The 13,294-nt window shown below is 39.5% G+C and overlaps 1 long non-coding RNA gene across 1 annotated transcript; it reads left to right on the forward strand.

Moving 5' to 3' along the window:
* The first annotated feature begins 2,368 nt into the window (after nt 1–2,368).
* Nucleotides 2,369–3,001, forward strand: LOC145432774 (uncharacterized). The gene is made up of 2 exons (XR_013912964.1): nt 2,369–2,562; nt 2,603–3,001. It is a non-coding gene; the product is annotated as an uncharacterized LOC145432774 (long non-coding RNA).
* The last annotated feature ends 10,293 nt before the right edge of the window (nt 3,002–13,294 follow it).

A 13,294-nucleotide genomic window follows, 5' to 3' on the forward strand; every position in this document is an offset into this window, starting at 1 on the left:
TACCTTAATCATGCATTTATCCAACTATACAAGTAATACGTCATATTTAATGTAGTTTAAAGCATAGAGACCACTAATAGTACTATTTGATGAATTCATTAACATAATGTACTTCAATAGCTGTTGTAGTCAATCCGAAATCTGTGATCGATCAAAGTCATCAAGTTCTCTCGGCTCTGGGTTAATGTCGTGTATAACGCAGAGCGAATGTTTGTAGTTGTATAATTGACTCCAGAAGGTTGCGTTTACAATTCGCTGCGTGTTCCCTTGCGTTCGACGGACCGGCGTAACCGCGCCGTACGGCCTTGTTGGCTGACGTACCACGAAGCCTGTCTCCGCGACTTGTAACTTTATTGAATCACGTACGGCAATGCAACGGACTTCCGAACCAGCGAATAATGAATTGACTGAATTGAATGAATGTCTACGTGGTATTACATGCGTATATAAATTATAGTCACGAGAGAATATATGCACAAAACATCGTACGATTTATTTCTCTTATCATTATTCACACGAATCACAAAGGTCTTATCGGGTTTTCACTTCAGGGAATTAAGTAAGTCCACAACACTCCCTATTGATCAAATCTTAAAATGGCGTGAACAATATAGCTCGTTAAATCGTGTGAAAAAATCCTTAGTAAAGACCGCACGTGAACATCAGTTATATTGGAACGCAGCCTCGTCTTGTTAATGTTCACGGTTTAAAATGTTTGCTCGCAAATATATGTATAATCTAATAGAACAAGTAGTGTCGTGAACATATTTCTCAGGTTGGCAAAGTTGGATTCATTCTGTAACCCATAAAATTGGTAAGTAGTTGTGAAAACGATCCTAATTCGTTCACATGGATTGTAAAAAGGTGCAAATTGAGCTATGCGAAAGGTGACGAGCTTGATTCATATTGATGCATACCAGCAGGTATCCAATTTTCGATATCATAAGGCAGGGGTCGGCAACCTTTTGCTAGTCGCGGGCCAAATTTTTTCGAGTGTAAAACCTTTTGGCGGGTCGGATTTTTTCTTAGTACTATATTTTACGCTCACATCGGTTTATTATCCTACATTGCTGCAATCTCAATCATACCAATCAGAAGACACATGTATTTACACTTCAACGACACAGAATAATTGTGACAATTGACGCAGCTTGCTTTGTGAAAGGTTTTCAACTTCTGGTAACAAGTCAGATGAAACAAGAATCAGACCCTATTCAAAATGGACTTCCGAAGTACGTGATTTTAGCTTGCTCTTCGTGAATTTCATTGTTCAAAACTATTGTTCACATGCGTACATGCTTCTAAAAATCGATGCAATTTCTTTTGCATTGCTGGTCAAGCTGGGATAAAGACCAATCTCAAGAACGTACTCTTTGTCAAAGTCATGCAGCGATATGCTCTTTGTATGAAATTTGTCATTCAATTCAACTGCATCGCATTTCAGAAAGGCTCATTTGAAATTTTCAGGCAATGGTATTGGCGTCCACATTAAACAGAGTACTGAATAGTCAGAATTCATTTTGTAGAGAAGGAATGTCGGAAAAGCGGGTGAATATTCAGTAGTTAAATTTCGTATCACTGTTACAAATGTAGTGTTGGTACTAGGTTTTCTCTCCTCCAGTATAGGAAAGTGAGCATAATTTTCTTTGTAGTGTTAGCATTTTCAGAGTCACAGATTTGTTTTGAATGCGCCTCAACATCTCGTGTATGTAGTTGTTCTCCCCCTGAAGTTGCAAGTTAAATTTGTTCAGATGTGACGTTAAATGTACCAGGAAAGCAAGATGAGATACCCATTTTCGATTACAAGATTATGAGTCGGCGATATTTGTATTTTCGAGGAAAGTTGCTATTTCATTTCTCAGTTCATACACTCGTGTAAGACTATCTGCTCGACTCAATGAGCGAACATGACAGATATAGCCCTACATGACATCGCCATATTGATTCTCTGCTTCTAGTAATATCTGGCGTAACTGATTCAGTTGATGAGACAAAATTCATATTAACAGTTTTCACCATTGTGGCCAAAACACTATTCAGGTTTTTTGTCTTGGCACACAATGCCTTCTGGAAAATCAAACTATAGACAGGCTAACTAACATACGGAGGCTAGTTATCTATAATTGAATAGTTTGAGATTCCGTCATTGCGTCTGAGATGCTCCAAGCGTTTTCGAAGCAAAGGAAGAACACCTTTATTGTCACACCCCGTCAGAGTGATTAACCCTTTAAAAAAAAGCATGGAACACCTTCGGTTGCGAGATACACCCGATTGATAAGCACTGATCCAGTGAGAGAGAGATAGTCTTTATTTTCATCGAACCAAAATACATAACAAACGGCAGTGATGGTGGTTGTGGTACAGAAAATATGCGTGCACAGTATTCGGTATTAGATAGGGATGATCGATAAGACCGTGAAGGTCATCTAGTCTGATCACACCAGCATCAAACAGGTACACTTGACTCTGGACAGCTGTAAAAAAATGTTTAGTTAAGAAAGGAAAATAGAAAAAAAATCAAACAATGGTAGCAAATGATCAATGAAGCAATGTCTGGGCGAGGTAGGGCAACAGTGTTAGTGTAACGACAACAGGTGATCAGGTAGGGCTTTTTTGAATCTATTATAAGGCAATTCACGGATATGTGGTGGTAATGCATTCCAGATGATAGGTCCCGAGTAGTCGATAGATCTCTTAGTTAGGTTGGTGGGGGTAAGTAGATGTTTCCTTTAGACGAGGATCTCGTGTAATGGGAATGGACATGTTTAGCAGGTATGAAAAAGTCATCAAACACAGGAGGCAGACTATTGGAAAAATATTTGTGAACAACTTTTGATACTTCGAAGCGATATAGTTCATCAACTCGCAAAATTCGATGCTTACGGTAGTAAGGCGATAAATTGGTACGTAAAGGTACAGATGAGATCAGCCGTATCGCACGGTTTTGCAGGGTTCGAATTCTGCACAAAAATGTTGTGCATGCATTTCCCCATACTACGATTCCATATTGCAGATGAGAGTGGAAAAGAGAGAAGTAGATGGTTCGTACTACTGATCTGGAAACCAAAGATTGGAGACGGGTCATTATTCCCACACACCGAGCTAGTTTTGATATTGTGCATTCAATATGCTGCTTCCAAGACAATTTGGAATCAATGGTGACGCCGAGATATTTTGCTGAGTCTAGTCTATCTCCATTTCCTACTTCAACCACCTTCGTTTTATGGCGTAACAATAGACTAATAAGATGTAGGCTACTATTATATCGTAGCAATGCCGCATTTTTTTCATGCAGCGCTGCACTGCAGATTGAAACTCATTATGAAGCGGCGGGTCGTGTTATTGTGATAACAAATTATCATGTCGCGGGCCGGATCCGGCCCGCGGGCCGTAGGTTGCCGACCCTTGTCATAAGGATAAGCATTCGTTCACATCACGGGATGATGATCACGGGAAAATGATAGTATTGATATGGAAATGCGATACTAATCCTCTGTTCACTCAAACAGCACGTTTTAGAAAATATCATGGTATTGCGCACTCCCCCATACTATAAGGCCTGTAGTTTAGTCGAAGAGCAATACGGACATGGTGTGTTGGATACGGCGTAAACGCATTGTGCGATTAGTAAACATTAATAAAAAATATGGTGGACCGTAAAAATCAAAAAATGCTATATTGTGTCGCCAGAAGGAACATCTCTACACGCTGGGAATCTTCCATTAGTGTTGTTCTGTCATTCGGTTGTTTTACTAGAGATAACTAACCTCCGTAGGTTAGTTATCTATAGTTTTACAGCTGATTTTGTGTGTGCTGTACCGTAACCGTGCGCTGATTACTAGGGATGGTGTGAACCACAGAAACGTTCAGGTTCGTGTGAACGCGAACCTTTTTGAAAGTTTTTTTTGAACGCGAACGTGAACCTCATGACGTTACGTGACGTCTTATTGCTAATTCCAATCCTATCTTTCAGTGTACACTGTTCACCAGTGGTTCTTAACCTTGCCCCCAGCGCCCCCCAGGGGGCGCTGGCGATTTTGAAGGGGGGCGGAAACGCTCAGGTGGCGATATGGGGGGCGCTGGGCTCAGGGGGGCGGTATGGGGGGCGCTGGAGAAAAATGGCTTCGCAGTAGATGATGTGGTGATAGGACATATCCTTAATGAGTATTCAGAGCAAATTAACACCGAAAACTTCGTTACATATAGCCTTCAAAATACATATAGGTTTAATTGTCCATGGGCGCATAAATGACTGACACCGAATGTTCCTGTCTTGGCAATCTGAACCCCAGAAGACGTATGTCAGTGAAGAAATACCAATCTGAAATCGTGTGCGTCTTTTAGTTTAGTACGATTGGGCGACAGGGATATTCCTGTTGGGCGATATCCCCGTTGAGCGATTCTATATTTTTTGATATTGCAGACAGGGGGTCACGAAATAACATCATGCAACGAAGTCATACCAATGGATTCGCCCGCCCGAATATGTTTAATTATTAGTAACGGGCCCTACAGTTTCCAAGAAACCTCACAATGTTCGCTTTAAGTTTTGATAAGTCTGCGCACACTCAACAACTCACTGCGCTGACCCCTGGACAACAGTGCGTATCGACTAAAAAAAGGTATCAACTTCGGATTTGTTGTGCGCAACGTAGATTTTCTGTGCGCAGAGACCGTGTCAGCACTGCGCACGTGCGCAGCTTAGATGGAACATTGCACCTCACTCAGCTCTACCGGTAAATGTGTTTACGTGAGCAGAGAGAGGATAAATATTAATCTCAATTTACATGCAATTCCCGATGATATTGACCAATTTAATCATTAATTAGTGAAATTTTTCGCGTACCGCGGGCACGCACGAATATGTTTAATTATTAATTACGTGCCCTTTATCTTCCTATACAACAGCTCACTCAATTTATCGCGACTTATATTTGTAATTACCACCTACTCATTCATGCATTATAGAAAATTTTGGTACCTAGGGCTACCAGGCCACACAAACTTTGCTGACCATCGAAATCACGATAGGGGGTTCGTGGGGGCGAAGCCCTCAGAAGTTCGGTTTATCACGCTATGGGTGCGCAAGGCAATCGTTTTAGGGGTTGACGAAGTGCGGTTACGGCCCTCCCTCTTGCTCATTGTCTTTATTACATTCCTTACATTATGAAGTTGGGGAGGGGGGGGGGGCGCTGGAGCACGATAATTTTTGAAAGGGGGCGCTGGAGGAAAAAAGGTTAAGAACCACTGCTGTACACGATACCTAGCGACGACTCGGGCCACATAATGCCACAATGCTGCGAGGTACATATTGACGTTTTAAACGTCGTTAAATGTATCAACTGAGGCAATCAAAGGATATAATAATCCCATAAAATCAATATTTTCCGTCGCTTAGCCAACAATTTTGATGACGACTTACCAGGGAATAAAAGCTTACGCCTTAACGGTCTAGCCCAGACCGGACAATGTATTCGCCGTCTGAGTATTGCTACATTGATATTAGGCAGAGTGTAAAACGGGTTTCTATACTTGCTACCGATTTTACTCCATTAACAAGTTATACAGCAGTAGCCAACACCTCAATCGTACGGATTTGGTTTTAATGATACAGTGAACCTATGAAGTCAAGATTGACCCCGAACACCTGCTAGATTTTTTACATCAGAAAACGATATCAATCTCATTGATTGTTCGAGTAAGCATCATTGCTGACTACGCATTTCGCTCGTGATGTTGTGTGATTGCGGGTCAAGCTCACAGCAGAGAGTCACAAACGGTAATTAAACAGGATGTTTCGAGCAAACTTTTGTAACAAAGCAAGTAAAACTTTTGAGATTGTCAAGGTGCATGCTCGTTTACTGTAGATTTTTATACTGCCAGCGCCATGAATAGAGTAGCCCGCAGTTGAAATGCAATAAATTTGAACGGAAAATGTCATAATGAAGTGAAAATTGTAATATATGAAAAAGGTTCACAGTGCAGAACCTACTAAGAACCACTGTGAAGCCGCCGGAATATGCTTACGTCATATATACGGTTATGCTGAATCACTATCATGTGAGTGCTTCGCCCGTCAGTATATCAAATATTCAACACGGTAATATATGAATTCATGTTGTAGTATCGCATAAGTATCGTGTTTTAGAGTATTAAGTGGTGATATGAGTAATGTAATAAAATAAGGACGGCAATAATCTCAGTTTAGAAGGGTTTCAAACATTGAGATTCGAATTTCGCACCGACCATACGACCATCACAACATATCACTAGCACTGCGATATCACAATAGCGGCATCACATATCACATCCTTCAATACAAACTATTCCTATCACTCATTAGGGCATCGCAATATATCACTAAGACGCTTATATTTGCACACGATGTACATAGAGTATCATACTATTCTAAAAATGCATTCATTTTATCACATCATTAATGGTATAGTCAGCGAAATACTTTAAAATACGCATCCCAAACTACGATTTCACAATAGCGGCAACGCAACCTTCAATACAAACTATTCCTATCACTCATTAGGGCATCGCAATATATTACTAAGACGCTTATATTTGCACACGATGTACATAGAGTATCATACTATTCTAAAAATGCATTCATTTTATCACATCATTAATGGTATAGTCAGCGAAATACTTTAAAATACGCATCCAAAACTACGATTTCACAATAGCGGCAACGCAACTTTCAATACAAACTATTCTTATCACTCATTAGGGCATTGCAACATATCACTAAGACGCTTATATTTGCACACGATGTAGATAAAGTATCCTACTATTCTAAAAATGCATTCATTTTATCACATCATTAAAGGTATAGTCACCGAAATACTTTAAATACGCATCCAAAATTACGATTTCACAATAGCGGTAGCGCAACCTTCAATACAAACTATTCCTATCACTCATTCGGGCATCGCAATATATCACTAAGACGCTTATATTTGCACACGATGTACATAGAGTATCATACTATTCTAAAAATGCATTCATTTTATCACATCATTAATGGTATAGTCAGCGAAATACTTTAAATACGCATCCAAAATCACGATTTCACAATAGCGGCAACGCAACCTTCAATACAAACTATTCCTATCACTCATTAGGGCATCGCAATATATTACTAAGACGCTTATATTTGCACACGAAGAACATAGAGTATCATACTATTCTAAAAATGCATTCATTTTATCACATCATTAAAGGTATAGTCAGCGAAATACTTTAAAATACGCATCCAAAACTACGATTTCACAATAGCGGCAACGCAACTTTCAATACAAACTATTCCTATCACTCATTAGGGCATCGCAACATATCACTAAGACGCTTATATTTGCACACGATGTAGATAAAGTATCCTACTATTCTAAAAATGCATTCATTTTATCACATTAAAGGTATAGTCACCGAAATACTTTAAATACGCATCCAAAATTACGATTTCACAATAGCGGTAGCGCAACCTTCAATATACAAACTATTCCTATCACTCATTCGGGCATCGCAATATATCACTAAGACGCTTATATTTGCACACGATGTACATAGAGTATCATACTATTCTAAAAATGCATTCATTTTATCACATCATTAATGGTATAGTCAACGAAATACTTTAAAATACGCATCCAAAACTACGATTTCACAATAGCGGCAACGCAACTTTCAATACAAACTATTCCTATCACTCATTAGGGCATCGCAACATATCACTAAGACGCTTATATTTGCACACGATGTAGATAAAGTATCCTACTATTCTAAAAATGCATTCATTTTATCACATCATTAAAGGTATAGTCACCGAAATACTTTAAATACGCATCCAAAATTACGATTTCACAATAGCGGTAGCGCAACCTTCAATACAAACTATTCCTATCACTCATTCGGGCATCGCAATATATTACTAAGACGCTTATATTTGCACACGATGTACATAGAGTATCATACTATTCTAAAAATGCATTCATTTTATCACATCATTAATGGTATAGTCAGCGAAATACTTTAAAATACGCATCCAAAACTACGATTTCACAATAGCGGCAACGCAACCTTCAATACAAACTATTCCTATCACTCATTAGGGCATCGCAATATATTACTAAGACGCTTATATTTGCACACGATGTACATAGAGTATCATACTATTCTAAAAATGCATTCATTTTATCACATCATTAAAGGTATAGTCAGCGAAATACTTAAAAATGCGCACCCAAAATTACGATTTCATAATTCACAATCGTAATATTATTTGTTGCGTGAGCGCTTACGTGTCGTGTGAAATTCTTGGAAACATCGCATGTTATAGTAGGGGTATCATATTTTGGAAATCTGAAAAGAGGACACTTTTTCAAAATTTTCAGACTTGCAAAACCGGAGGAAAATCCTAAAAAATGGTAAAGTTTTCCCACTTCGTGGTCGGTTGACAAAAAAGGTCATCTTACCGGCCCAGCTCCAAAAATACCTGCCGCAGCTGTTCTTTAGTGCTAATTTACTGTATCCAAGTCAGCGGTTCTCAACCGGGGGTCCGTGAAGCCTGGAAGTAGTTGATAAATTAATTTGTATTATTTCTTAATTCGGAAAATCACGATGCAGTTTTGCTTCCTTACTAGTAAAACTCCAGAGCTCATCATCCACAGAGTCGTCATCTGAGATGAAATATCCTACTGTGCAGACTCATATTTATTGCTAAATTGCTATCAATAGCCTACTGATACAAAAAAATTTGCTGTTTAGAGATGTTTTGTTGGGGATTGTAAAAAAAAAATTGAATGAGCAAGGTCAATCATGGTGACTTCGAAATTAAAAAACTTTTGTAACAAAACATGTAAAACTTTTGAGATTGTCAAGGTGCATGCTCGTTTTGCGTTGATTTTTTATGCTGCCAGCGCCATGCATAGAGTGGCCCGCAGTTGAAATGCAATAAATTCGAACCAAAGATGCCATAATGAAGTGAAAATTGTAATACATGAAAAAGGTTCACAGTGCAGAACCTACCAAGGTTCTGTTGTGAACGTGAACCTCTAAATTTCCGAGGTTCACACACAGAACGCGAACCTCACGTTCACACCATCCCTACTGATTACTGCCGTTCGCGACTCTGTGTACTTGTCATTATTATGTCACAACGACAAAATTATTTCTATATTTCGAACTTGGTTAACCTCATTTACTGGCGTTCACTGCTGACGAGAGCAAGTCGAAAAGCTTCAAGTGGAATAAATTTGGCAATATGAACGTATTGTTTGCTGCAAGCTTTATTTCTGGAAATTGAAGGCATTACTACACTTGCTTTTATACTTCAACATCTATGTTATCCACACAAAAGAACTGATATTAATTAGAAATCAAAATATATGGTAGTGGGAATTGCAAGTGAAATCTAAATCTAAAAACGGAACATGTATTTAATGTCTTTAGTCCAGAAAGTTTCGAAGGTTGGTATGCTGAAACAGCTTTAAAACTAAAGAAAAGTCAGAGTCCACTTTTCCATATCATACCGAGTACGTGAATGGCTTTGGAGATGCCGCTGGGGAGTTTTGGATAGGTATGTGGTACCCGTGAACTTGGCCGCTGAATATTTCAGTCTCTCACTTTCGTACATTGGAATAACACGATACGTCTATACTTGATACAGTATAGACTGCGAAAAGCAGTGGCGGCTCGTCCTATAGGGCAACTGGGGCATTGCCCCACCTAAAATTCTGTTCAATAACAATTTAACCATTTATAGACGCACAGCGCTCAATATATATCGAGATCACAGCGAAACCCGCGTTCTTCTTGTGCTTTCGCTTGCAAATGCCCATACATAGCGAAGTCTCCGCGAAAATCGAATTCTCTTCTGTGTTTTCGCTTTGTGAATGCCTAGCCGGGGCTTGCCCCGGTAGCGCTCATAACAAGCTTTCACTATCTATTCTCTCAAAGCTGCGCACAATTAAGAAACGTTGCTTTACTCTCTCCTATTCGTAAAATGGCCGAGCAACCGGGGCAAATATGCTTGCTCGCCCCTAAGGTGTGATGTAACAATCGTATCTATATCTGAACTCGGATACCGTGATATGCGTTGAGTCGACCGTTGCTGGTACAGGTCGATTTTGATGGTGTTTCACACCATGATAATTCTTGAAACTTGGTATGTCATGTCGTGATGGTGGTATTTAACACTGTCCTAAGTTTCAGGGTTTCTACTCAAAGTTTAGGGTAGTAATTCCGTTTCCAAAGTCGAGTGTGTGCTGATCGGTCATGTATCGCAAACATATTTCACGCAAAGCCGGTATTGGTCTCCATTGATTTTAACGATGCTCCTTAGCTAGATCCAGGGTTGTAATGACTCGAGTCATGACTCGACTCGAGTCAGACTCGAGTCACGATTTTTTTGTGACTCGACTTGACTCGAGTCATTTTCTTGAAATGGGAAAATGACTCGACTCGACTCGAGTCAATATTTTGATTGACTCGACTTGTACTCGAGTCATTTCGCATGACTCGACTCAAGTCATTGACTCGGCTTATTTTATATGACTTGAAGGTGAAGAAAGTTGCGAATCACAATGGTTAGATCAACGCATGTGACGAGTTCTGTCGACACCGCTATTTGTCACCACTGCTTTCGCTGCACTCGTCTGATATCAGATATGCGCCGCCGTAAAAGCAAAAGACAATGGTACATAGTAGCAAAAAGCAATGCATTGTACAAAATCATCCAGTGATGAAGAGGTAATAGATCCTCCGCCATCAAAGTACTCAAGACATTTCAATTATACAAGCAAACAATCGAAGCAAAGTCCAATTAGCGCCAAAGAAATGACTCAGATGGTCAAGTAGCCTACTTGGAAGAGACTGATAAGCTCATGTGTAGATATGAAGGCGATGATTCTTTGCATTTTTCGCCGAATAGAATGGATGAGTATCTAATGCTCTTCAGTGTGGTTCAAAATTGCTTTTCAATTCCCGCATCTAATGCGCCAGAGGAACGTGTATCCAGTGGATGTGGATTATTCTAAGGCCATGCCGCCTCAACATATATGAGAATCTCCTTTCCACTTTCGTATTTTTCAAGTGTAACTCATTGATTTGATCTGCTGTCTGTGAAAACACACAATACCCTCCGTCCGTTTGACGTTTTGTTAGGTATGTGCATTGTGCACGTGATAATAATGAATGGCTAGTATTGTGTGATGTTTGTACAATAGGGGCATAGGGCCGATCAAAAATACCTTCTTTTTTATTCTACGGGGTGGCTACTTGATAAAATTGCTACGTTGCATAAAAAGAACACTGAATCTGGCCTAATTTGAAAAAGTGGAATCAATGAAATGAGAGGAGAAAATTTTGGATTTGAAAATACATGGAGTATCTTTAGTGAGAAATGATTTCATATAATATAATTACATAAAGTCGACTATTTTTTCATATCCAAAATATTCCACTCTAATAACTCCGCTTCTTCTAGTTGGAATTGAGCCTAATTTTCTATGAATTATATTTTTACACAATCTAACTATATCATCAGGTAGCCGGTATATTTCGAAAGTATCTATTTGTAATTAATCCAAAATATTTTTTCTTAGGATTGCTTTCTACTGGTTGGAATTAAGCCAAATTTAAGTTCTTTTAGATAATCTAACAATTTTAAAAAGTAGCCTCTTTTTTGAGATTCTGTCTTCATTTTTGGGATTTTTTTTGGTAAATGTAGGGCAAATTCGACTAAGACAACAGTAAATCAGCACTAAAGTAACGCTCCGGCGACTATTTCGGCAGCTGAGCAGGAAAGTTGACCTTTTTTCTGGTCAACCACCTGATATGATGTGAAAGCAAAACTGTACCTCTACATAAGCGTTTATCTGTTGATTCTTTACCAGCTTGTATCCAGCTACACGTGAATTCGTAGGTTCTCTATCAGATAGTATGTAGACGTGAATTCGTTTATTCTCTATAACCTATTTGTGAGCGGTCGTCGATGTGCTCGTAATAAAAACTGAATGCTTTTATTTGTGAAATATCAGACTGACAAGACAGATATTTGATTTAAAGTTCTAAGATTAGTAACGTTATCGTATTGGCGGCCTGTCTCGTCTATCTGTAGCATCGGTATATGAGGCCAGGAACTGCCTGTTATCTGCCTAACTAAATAGACTTGTGCCAAGACTATGATAGGGACAAAATAAGCATGTTTGGCAAGCAAGGAATTCGATATCACCCAAGCAGGATTGAAAACATAAGTTGAACATGACTTCAATACTGTGACTTGGACTCGACTCGAGTCATAACACTATGACTCGGTCTTGACCCTTAAAACGGTGACTTGGACTCGGACTCGAGTCGGTGATGAATTGAAAATGACTCGACTCGACTCGAGTCAAAACCACAAAAGTCAGATTGACTCGTGACTCGTAACCATGTGACTTGGTTACAACCCTGGCTAGATCCGTCATGAACTTTCACATGGTATGTCTTGATTTTAGTATCGAACGCTGTGCCAAGTCTCAAGGTTGACACTCAATGATTAGGGCAGCAATTTCGTTATTAAGTTCGAGTATGGTAGAGATGTGCGCTGATCTGACACTTAGCCTACCTAACGCATTGCGGATTTCACGCAAAAGCCGGTGTATCTGTGTTCCATACTGAGATAGGTGATGAGATGATGATATCATGAAACAGTTTACTAACATCCTCGGTTTGCATTCAAATATTTAGTTTTATTTTATATTCTCCAATGTCAATTTCACCGTGGAATGGTGGCCTTCGGGCCATTTGCTCACAATTACAACCCCTGTCAAGCGCGATAGCTGTTTCGTTTTCGATGGCGGCTAACAGCTGATCGCTTGATCAGCCGATTCCTCAGTAAATATTACGCAAAATTCGGCGTTGATCTGTTCGTATTAATTTTGACAGTGTACCATACCGAAAACGGTCATGAGGCTATACTTCTCGATGATTTCATGTAACAGTGTACCAAGTTTTCGGCTTTCATCCACGTATTTATTCGGTAATATATTTTCCGAAGGCGATTTTGCAGCAGACATATAGACACTATAGACCGTAAGCCGTATGTGTCGTGTGACAGTCTCCAGCCTCAAGGCCAGAATCTCCCAAGCTGTACCGGGACCGAATTTCCGAGGCTGCTATCCGTAGTTCTTCAGAATGATGTTTTGGATTCAATATGACATTTCCTTGTCCAATCTATGAGATAACAATTGCGTATGTGTCCGAACTCGTTGACCTTTCCAGTTAGGCATACGCAATCTCTCGA

This window comes from Botryllus schlosseri, unplaced genomic scaffold (assembly GCF_051294905.1).
Source record: "Botryllus schlosseri isolate E-star unplaced genomic scaffold, Bs_hap1 Bs157a, whole genome shotgun sequence".
Taxonomy (NCBI): Eukaryota; Metazoa; Chordata; class Ascidiacea; order Stolidobranchia; family Styelidae; genus Botryllus; species Botryllus schlosseri.